General features: G+C 42.2%; 1 pseudogene; it reads left to right on the top strand.

Moving 5' to 3' along the window:
- Window positions 1-2,424: 2,424 nt before the first annotated feature.
- Window positions 2,425-2,604, top strand: LOC121034219 (ATP synthase membrane subunit DAPIT, mitochondrial-like; annotated as a pseudogene).
- Window positions 2,605-9,366: the final 6,762 nt, after the last annotated feature.

Below are 9,366 nucleotides of genomic sequence, written 5' to 3'. Positions count from 1 at the left end.
ACCACCTCCATAGTGTTGTCAAAATTAGGCAAGAGAATTAATAGACAGCAGTAAGAGCAGTATCTGGCCAACTGTAGCCCTCACCCCCTGCTTCCTTTGCCCTTGGTGCTCCAATACTGAACTTCCCCAAAATGCCATGTTCTCTAAGCCTTCCATTCTGCCTGGAAGGCTCTATCCCTTTGTGTCTTCTTGAAAACCCCGTATCATTCTTCAGGTTTAGCTCAAGTGCTTCATGACTCGCCCAGGCTGCCTTCAACATCTCTCCCATCCTTCCACTGTTTCTAGTAAACCACCATTGTGTTGCTCATTACACTGTAATGTTTGGCCAGTGTGCCTTTCTCTTCATTCCACTCCTTGAGCGTGCATTTATCCTCCATGCCCAGCACAGAGCCTACTACGCAGTGGGCATTCACTAAACAGCTGTTAAGTAGATGAACAGGCAAACACTGAGTTTGCCTATAAAGTCCAGGCTTACGTCAATAAAATAAGAAAATCTTCTGTAGGTACTAACAATCTAATGCAATTAATCAGAAGGGCTCCAATCAATAAAATGTAAAGTGCACTCCCATTTCGGTTTTAATTAAACTCCCAAGCTTTAAAAATTATAATCCAAACATAATTAGACTCAGAAGAGATTCTAGATTGTTTTGTGACAGAAGATGACTTTTGAGGCCAGTGGAAGGAGACTGATATCATGACCCAACTTGCACAAGAGAAATTCGACAGGATTCAAATTCATGTCCCAAAAAGCATATCAGTAACCAACTAGGTGTCGTCTTTCACATCAAACTAAGAGTCTGTGGAAAGAGTTATAGCGCTTTCATTGTTCCAAGAGGATATGAAGTTCTAGAGAAGTTTCTCTATAATAGATCTAGAGCTAAGGGCTAAGTCTGGAAAGCAGCCCAACCACACCGTTCAAGGCTTCTCTGGCCTACAATGCTGTAGCAGGCAGGATACCAGTAGTTTGATAAGGGTAGAATATTTCCACATTTTCTAAATGAAAACCAGGGGAATATGCACTGAAGGAAACTTTGTAAAGACACCCTACGGAATGCCACCCCTCATATAGTCTGCTGATCAGCCACCTTAAACTGCATTAGCTCACAACCAATGGAGAAACTGGAAGTCAGTGGTATCAGGGTAAAGTCTGGATATCCCCAAGGCCCCTGGAAAAAGACCCCACAGAGCAGAGGGAAAGGCAAAGCTTACTCTCTGACAGGTCCCATAAGAATTTCTCACCTGTAGCCAGATTACACAAGATGTCTCAGGGTTGGAGAAGACCTATAATATAAAAAGCTTCTATAGACACTTCTCTAAAGAAGACATCCAGATGGCCAACAGGCTCATGAAAAGATGCTCAACATCACTCCTCATCAGGGAAATACAAATCAAAACCACGTTAAGATATCACCTCATGCAAATCAGAGTGGCTAAAATGAACAAATCAGGAGACTATAGATGCTGGAGAGGATATGGAGAAATAGGAACCCTCTTGCACTGTTGGTGGGAATGCAAACTGGTGCAGCCACTCGGGAAAACAGTGGGGAGGTTCCTCAAAAAACTAAAAATAGATCTACTGTATGACCCAGCAATAGCACTGCTAGGAATTTACCCAAGGGATACAAGAGTGCTGATGCATAGGGGCTCTTGTACCCCAATGTTCATAGCAGCACTTTCAACAATAGCCAAATTATGGAAAGAGAGTAAATGTCCATCAGCTGATGAATGGATAAAGAAGTTGTGGTTTATATATACAATGGAATACTACTTGTCAATGATAAAGAATGAAATATGGCCTTTTGTAACAACATGGATGGAACTGGAGAGTGTTATGCTAAGTGAAATAAGTCATACGGAGAAAGACAGATACCATACGTTTTCACTCTTATGTGGATCTTGAGAAACTTAACAGAAGACCATGGGAGGGGAAGGGGAAAAAAAAAGTTAGAGAGGGAGGGAGGCAAACCATAGAAGATTCTTAAAAACTGAGAATAAACTAAGGGTTGATGGGGGGTGGGAGGGAGAGGAAAGTGGGTGATGGGCATTGAGGAGGGCACCTGCTGGGATGAGCACTGGGTGTTGTATGGAAACCAATTTGACAATAAATTTCATATTAAAATATAAAAAAATGAAAAGCTTGTAGAGATTACGATCACTTTTGTAGACTCCATCTGCAATGTCATAGCCAGAAAGGTGTGTGTGTGTATGTGTGTGTGTATGTATGTATGTATGTGTGATAAGAACACCACTATATATTCCTCCAGATGCAGGACAATCTGATACTTCTTAAAACATCAATACTGGGAAGGCAGAGTGTGTCCATATTGAGACCCACAGAATACAGTTTACAGGGCTTCCTCCAGCTGGGCCAAAAGGTAGCTGTGTATGGGCTACAGAATCTGTGTCTTTTGTGAGATTGAAATCATGGTAGTACCAGAAACTCATGCCCAATTCCATTTCACTGGTATTAAAAAATAGTCCAATACTCCCACAGGGAGAATGAATTGTGTACTGGCCACATGCAGCGGCATTGCTTTGGTAGTTTTATACTTGAAGTTAAGGTCTAAAAAACCTCCAGCTATGAAAGCCACATATGAACTCTAAACAGTCAGTACCTCATCTGTTAAGTTCCCATGCCTGGACAAGCTAATGTCAACTCACCATGTGATACTCAGTTTGTACAATACATTATGAACCTGGAAAAATAGAATCCAGTTTACATTTTTCATCACTTTCCCACTTGGTTGTCTCTAGGTTTTCATAGAACAATGGTTATCAGGCCCTAATTGATATCTCCCTCCATGTGGTGGGCACTCAGTGCAAGAAATGCTTCTACTGTCTATCTGGTCCCTCTCTGATTCCTCCCCAGAGAGGAGGACTCCTCTTACCAGTGACTTTGTGACAGAAACCAGGCAAAGAGAGCTCAGTCCTTTCCTCTACCCTTATTCTAGAGAGTCAGCTGCCCAAAGAAATCAAGCATTCTGTTCTGATTCTCAGTACAGTAAGTTTTTCAAGAGGAGAGCTCCGTATGGAAAAGCTTTTGGTCGTCCAGATGAGCTTGTGACAGATGGGTAGTTCTGCTTGATTCTGGAGAATAGTATTAGGAAGTCCTTTCTTGCTGCACCTAAACCACATTCACCAACCTAGCCTTTACCAGCAAAAGAGCTTATACATTGGGCTCCATCTATCTAACTGTTCTTTGTATTTTACTTAGTTCAGAACTGGGTTGGGGAAAATGGGTATATTTATCAGCTCCCTAAAACCCCAATATGTTTTTGTAGACTCAGTTGATATTACCCATGGACACCTTGTATATGCCACAGCAGGACAGATGGCAGTATCTAATCAATGGCCTTTGATCCTTCAGGGAAAGGCCCAATAATCAATGGATCTCCAAGATAAAAGCCTTCACTTACAGTGTTTGCTAATTTCCATGGTGCACATACCTACACCATGGCTGGTATCAAGCTACGCTTGGGACATCATCGAAAAGACTTGGGAGATGTTCTCAATCTGCTCTCTGCAGCCAAAGAAGAGCCAACTGAGCCAGCCTGTTGTACCTCTTTAGAGCCGGGGAACACTTCCTTCCACAGGAGCAGATGCCCCCGGCGCATGGCCAGATGCACACCTCTGAGCTGGAATTTCTGTTTGGTGATAGTTTGCTGCCCTAAGAACTGCAACTTCAGGGAAAGGCCAAGCTTTTGTTCCATGTTCAGTGGCAAGTCTACTGTCAGCTCAATACATAATTAAAGGAAACAAGATGAGAACAAGATTATCTTGCAGGAGGCCACACCAGAAGCCAGCCCAGCATGGATTAGGACTTTCTAAGTTCCTGCAGTGACACATTTCCTTACTCGCATTTTGGAGCTCGGTAATCACTTCTCCATCACATAAGAGAGGTCATTTTTTCTGTCCCTTGCCCTCATTTTCTAACCAACAGAAACACTAGAGTTTGGATTCTGTGGAATGGTTGAATGATCGTGGACTGGTTGCTTACACAATCTTGATCCTAACTTTCCATATTTGAGAAAATGGAGATTGTGATATTCTTCCCAGAGGTTGTTGGAAATATTATAAAGGATGTTTCTAAAACTGTTAAGATGGTGTGTTGCTTGCAGCAGGAACACAATAAATAGTAGACATGCAACCACCCCTGTGTTCGTGGCAGGGGGCACACATTCAGCCCGAGGGGAAGGGGTGGCGAGTAGAGCTCAGCGAACGCAGTTCCTTTTGATTCCATCCCCTCAGTTTGTGCTGTTTACATTAGTTTTGTCTACTTGGCCAGATACTACATATCTGTTCTCCTTCCAGTTCCACCTTCTTCTGAGGCTTCTTCTCAGAAGTCATCACTATTAAGGGGTCACAGGAACTGTAAGCAGAAGTGTAAGCAGAAGGACTCTTGCTTCCAGCAATGGATAAAGGAAATTGTCTTTAACATGCATGTCTATACTATTAGCATTTCATGTTTTAAAATATGCATTTTAAGAAGGGCCTGAGTGGTTCAGTCGGTTAAGCATCTGGCTCTTTATTTTGGCTCGGGTGATGATCTAACGGTTCCTGCATTCGAACCCTGCGTCGGGCTCTGTGCTGACAGTGGAGAGCCTGCTTGGGATTCTCTCACTCCCTCAGAGGACCTCACAAAATCCACCAGCCACAGCATGGTCCAGAAACGGAGACTGATTCCACACAACCCCCAGAGGTGCTGCAGGATGAGAATCGTGTCCCCAGAGGGGCACAAAAGCAACAGAGAGAGCTATTACGTATGAAGGGTGTTTGTCATGAGACTGAGAAATGCTGGGCATGACCTGAGAGCAGGATGGATGGCTTAATGGCCCCAGAGCTAGCAGACAACAAATAAGAACCAGATGCCTGCCTCTGCCCCCCGTACCCCAAAGTCTTCCAGGGACTGGGATAGAGCCAGAGAAATTGGGAGGAAGGCAACCTGGATTGACTTAGAGTTCTACCTCCAGCAGAATGAGGTCTTGTCAAATAAATTCTTTTGAGTTATGGACAAATGAAGCAGGGACATCTCCCATATACTCCAGTTTGTGGTTTTAAAGTTATACCTATTGCCCAGTAGTTCCCCTAATTTCATGTTGTTCTCATCAATGAATCTCCCAGAGTGAAGTAGAGAGAGTAGAGCTTTTGCAGGCAGACAGACTTGTATTCAAGTCCTAACCCTCTGGATTCCAGTCCCTACTTCATGTGTGAAGAAAAACGAAGTAGAATGTATCATTTTTGTATACATGCTTACATGTCTAAAGATTTAGGAGTTTAACAAGATACTCTTTTTTACCCTTTTTCAGTTATATCCAGATGTTTTTAATCTATGCAAAGTAATGATGGATACGTGCTACATCCTTCAACTGATTTGCAAGATGTATTTACATGAAATAAAGGAGTTTTAAAAACAAAATTCTTTCAAAACAATTTTTTTACCACATCTTTTGGCCTGGAAAATTATTTGTCTATTATTTTCCTCTTTGGAGTTAAGATATTCAAACTGTAGAAATATTGTTAATATAGGACAAATCAAGTCTCAGAAATTTTGGAAACAATGGCCTTCTGCAATATATGTAAAAATATGATACACAGTGTCTGCCTTACAGATAGTGCTTAGCAAAAGTTGTCTTCCTCCCTTCCTCCCCCACTGATGGGGGCCATATGAGAAAAACCCACTTTCTCATTATTCCTGTATATGGGCTTTCCCATTCTTAGTCTGCCTATCTCCAGATGTTTCTGCTTCAGCTGCACCAGGTCCTGGGAATGCAGAGAAGACTTGATCCCTGCCCGAAGAAGCTGACAGCTAGAGAGGGAGAAGGGCATGTAAACCTTGGACAGTCAGTCTGACACTCACCAGTCTAGATTTAATTCCACAGTTTCCTGTTGTATTAGACAATAGTCTTCTTACCGGGCTCCTGCTGGCTTTCTTCTTCCTCGGGCCACCTGGTTCAATGAATGGGGTCAGCTCTTGGTAAATTGGGCCTGCCTCACACAAGTCCTTCAAACTCTAAAGTAAAAAAGACTAACAGCTCCATGGTTAGGCTTGATAGATTCCTGGAAATGGCTTCCTAAATACAGCAGAATCTGCTCCTGAATTGAAGAGGGAATATTTTTAAAAAAATCAATGACTCTAGATTCAAAGGAAGAAAGAAAAGAAAGAAAGAGAACAAAGAAAGCAAGAAAGCAAGAAAGAAAGAAAGAAAAGAAAGGAAGGAAGGAAGACAGAAAGAAAGAAAAGAAAGAAAAAGGAAAAACGCAATGAGTTTATATGTGGCAAAGATAGATGCCTACTCAAAATTTAGACCTCAGGAAACAAATTCTCTTTCATTTTTACCCATCAAATCTTTGATTTAATAAACATGCCTGCCTTGGGCCAGCCGCTGCATAGGCACTGAGGTAAAATGAGTTAGACATGGTGCCTGCCCTCAGAGAGTTCATGGCCAGGTAGAGAAGAAAGGCGAGTCAACAGGCATCAGAGGAGACTGCAGTGAGGGCAGCGGCAGAGAACATTGACTGAGGATTGTCTCAATCAATTTAGCAAAATGTGTTCTTTCACAGTGTGCCATGGCCAAAGTTATCTCTGTACTATAAGAGAGGTCATCTGGCCACAGAGAATAAGAATATATTTTTCCTGATTGCAGTTTGGCTCCCAAGTGAGGTGGAAGGGAAGTGGTATGTTTTAATATTTACATTCTTTCTGCTAATATTCTATAAGCTCATTGAGAAACTGGTCTCAACTTGACAGTCTCCTGGACTCTATTCTGTGTCCCTGAGGACATCTCAAAAAATGGCAACAATGGGACTGTCTTTGGCATTATCACATCTCCTCCTGAAAGAGTCTGATTTTTAGAACTTTTTTAAGTTTATTTATTTACTTTGAGAGAGAGAGAGAGAGAGAGAGCACAAGCAGGAGGAACACAGAGAGAGGGATAGAGAGAGAATGCCAAGCAGACTCTGCATTGTCAGCACAGAGCCTGATGTGGGGTTTGAACTCACGAATGGTGAGATCATGACCTGAGCCAAAATCAAGAGTCAGATGCTTAACCGACTGAGCCACCCCTGCTTTTTGCCCACATTAAATGGAAGCTTATTCCCTTGTATTTCCAGTCTTGGTCCATTTGTATCCCCCTAACAATTGGTGCTTAGCCCTAGCTCCTTGCTTATCACCATCCTCAGTCTGGATTAGATCAAGTAGAAAGTCTTCACCTTTATTTCTCCCTTTCAAAGGTGTGCCCACTGAGCCTATTTACTCTACACTGGGAATGATGAGCTGAGGGGCTGAGGAGACTTTCCCAACTGATTCCAACTCGGAGAAATAATTGATGGGGCACATCCTCTCTTTTGGGCTCCATCACTGCCCTGTCGAAAGTAGGAAGCTGACCTGTATGGTGCTGGGGATGGAAATGGAGTTGGAAGAAAAGATCCAGGAGAGGCCCTATAACCTGTGGCAGAATGGGAAAGCAGGAGAGACCAGCCTATGGAGGTGGGCCCATAGGGGCAGCCATAGGAGGTGGGCCTATGGGGCAAAAGTAGAAGCTAGAAGGATGTTTCATCAATCAGGTAGAACTCAGCACGCAGAGGCAATACATAAAAAATGAGATTAAAAGTGCTTTTTTAAGGGTCGCCTGGGTGGCTCAGTTGGTTAAGCGCCACATTGGCTTAGATCTCGTAGTTCATGAGTTTGAGCCCTGCATTGGGCCTGTGCTGACAGCTCAGAGCCTGGAGCCTGCTTGGATCCTGTGTCTCCTCTCTCTCTGCCCCTCCCCACTCATGCTCTATTTGTCTTTCTCTCTCTCTCTCAAAAATAAAAACAAACATAGGAACACCTGGGTGGCTCAGTTGGTTGAGCGGCTGACTTCGGCTCAGGGCATGATCTCATGGTTTGTGAGTTCAAGCCCCACATCAGGCTCTGTGTGGACAGCTCAGAGCCTGGAGCCTGCTTCAGATTCTGTGTCTCCCTCTCTTTCTGCCCCACCCCTGCTCACGCTCTCTCTCGCTCTCTCTCTCAAAGGATAAACATTAAAAAAAATTTTTTAATAAAAATAAACATAAAAAATAGTTTATAAAAAAAGTGCTTTTAAAAAACATATAAAGTTCTTTGAATAAAATTTTAAATTAAAAAAATCAAGTTTAAACTATTTTGCTTTGAAACAGACAGCTGTTTATAACATTTTTGGTAAGGATGAAAGCTCATTTGCAAATTATGTAAACATATATTGAGGGTTTTTTTTTTAATTTAATTTTTTTTTAATTTACATCCAAATTAGTTAGCATATAGTGCAAAAATGATTTCAGGAGTAGATTTCTTTTTTTTTTTAATATGAAATTTATTGTCCAATTGGTTTCCATACATCACCCAGTGCTCATCCCAACAGGTGCCCTCCTCAATGCCCATCACCCACTTTCACCTCCCTCCCACCCCCATCAACCCTCAGTTTATTCTCAGTTTTTAAGAGTCTCTTATGGTTTGGCTCCCTTCCTCTCTAACCTTTTTTTTTTTTTTCCTTCCCCTCCCCCATGTTCTTCTGTTAAGTTTCCCAAGATCCACATAAGAGTGAAAACATATGGTATCTGTCTTTCTCTGTATGACTTATTTCACTTAGCATCACACTCTCCAGTTCCATCCATGTTGCTACAAAAGGCAAGATTTCATTCTTTCCCATTGCCATGTAGTATTCCATTGAGTATATAAACCACAATTTCTTTATCCATTCATCAGTTGATGGACATTTAGGCTCTTTCCATAATTTGGCTATTGTTGAAAGTGCTGCTGTAAACATTGGGGTACAAGTGCCCCTATGCATCAGCACTCTTGTATCCCTTGGGTAAATTTCTAGCAGTGCTATTGCTGGGTCATCTGTTTTTAATCTTCTGTTTTTAATTTTCTGAGGAACCTCCACACTGTTTTCCAAGTGGCTGCACTAGTTTGCATTCCCACCAACAGTGCAAGAGGGTTCCCGTTTCTCCACATCCTCTCCAGCATCTATAGTCTCCTGATTTGTTCATTTTAGCCACTCTGACTGGCGTGAGGGGATATCTGAGTGTGGTTTTGATTTGTATTTCCCTGATGAGGAGCGACGTTGAGCATCTTTTCATGTGCCTGTTGGACATCTGGATGTCTTCTTCAGAGAAGTGTCTATTCATGTTTTCTGCCCATTTCTTCACTGGATTATTTGTTTTTTAGGTGTGGAGTTTGGTGAGCTCTTCATAGATTTTGGATACTAGCCCTTTGTCCGATATGTCATTTGCAAATATCTTTTCCCATTCCGTTGGTTGCCTTTTAGTTTTGTTGATTGTTTCCTTTGCAGTGCAGAAACTTTTTATCTTCATGAGGTCCCAATAGTTCATTTTTGCTTTTAATTC

This window comes from Herpailurus yagouaroundi, unplaced genomic scaffold, assembly GCF_014898765.1.
Source record: "Herpailurus yagouaroundi ecotype Mexico unplaced genomic scaffold, PumYag 159, whole genome shotgun sequence".
In the NCBI taxonomy this organism is placed as follows: Eukaryota; Metazoa; Chordata; class Mammalia; order Carnivora; family Felidae; genus Herpailurus; species Herpailurus yagouaroundi.
Note: the sequence above shows the minus strand (reverse complement) of the source record. Positions and strands in the feature narration are given on the sequence as shown.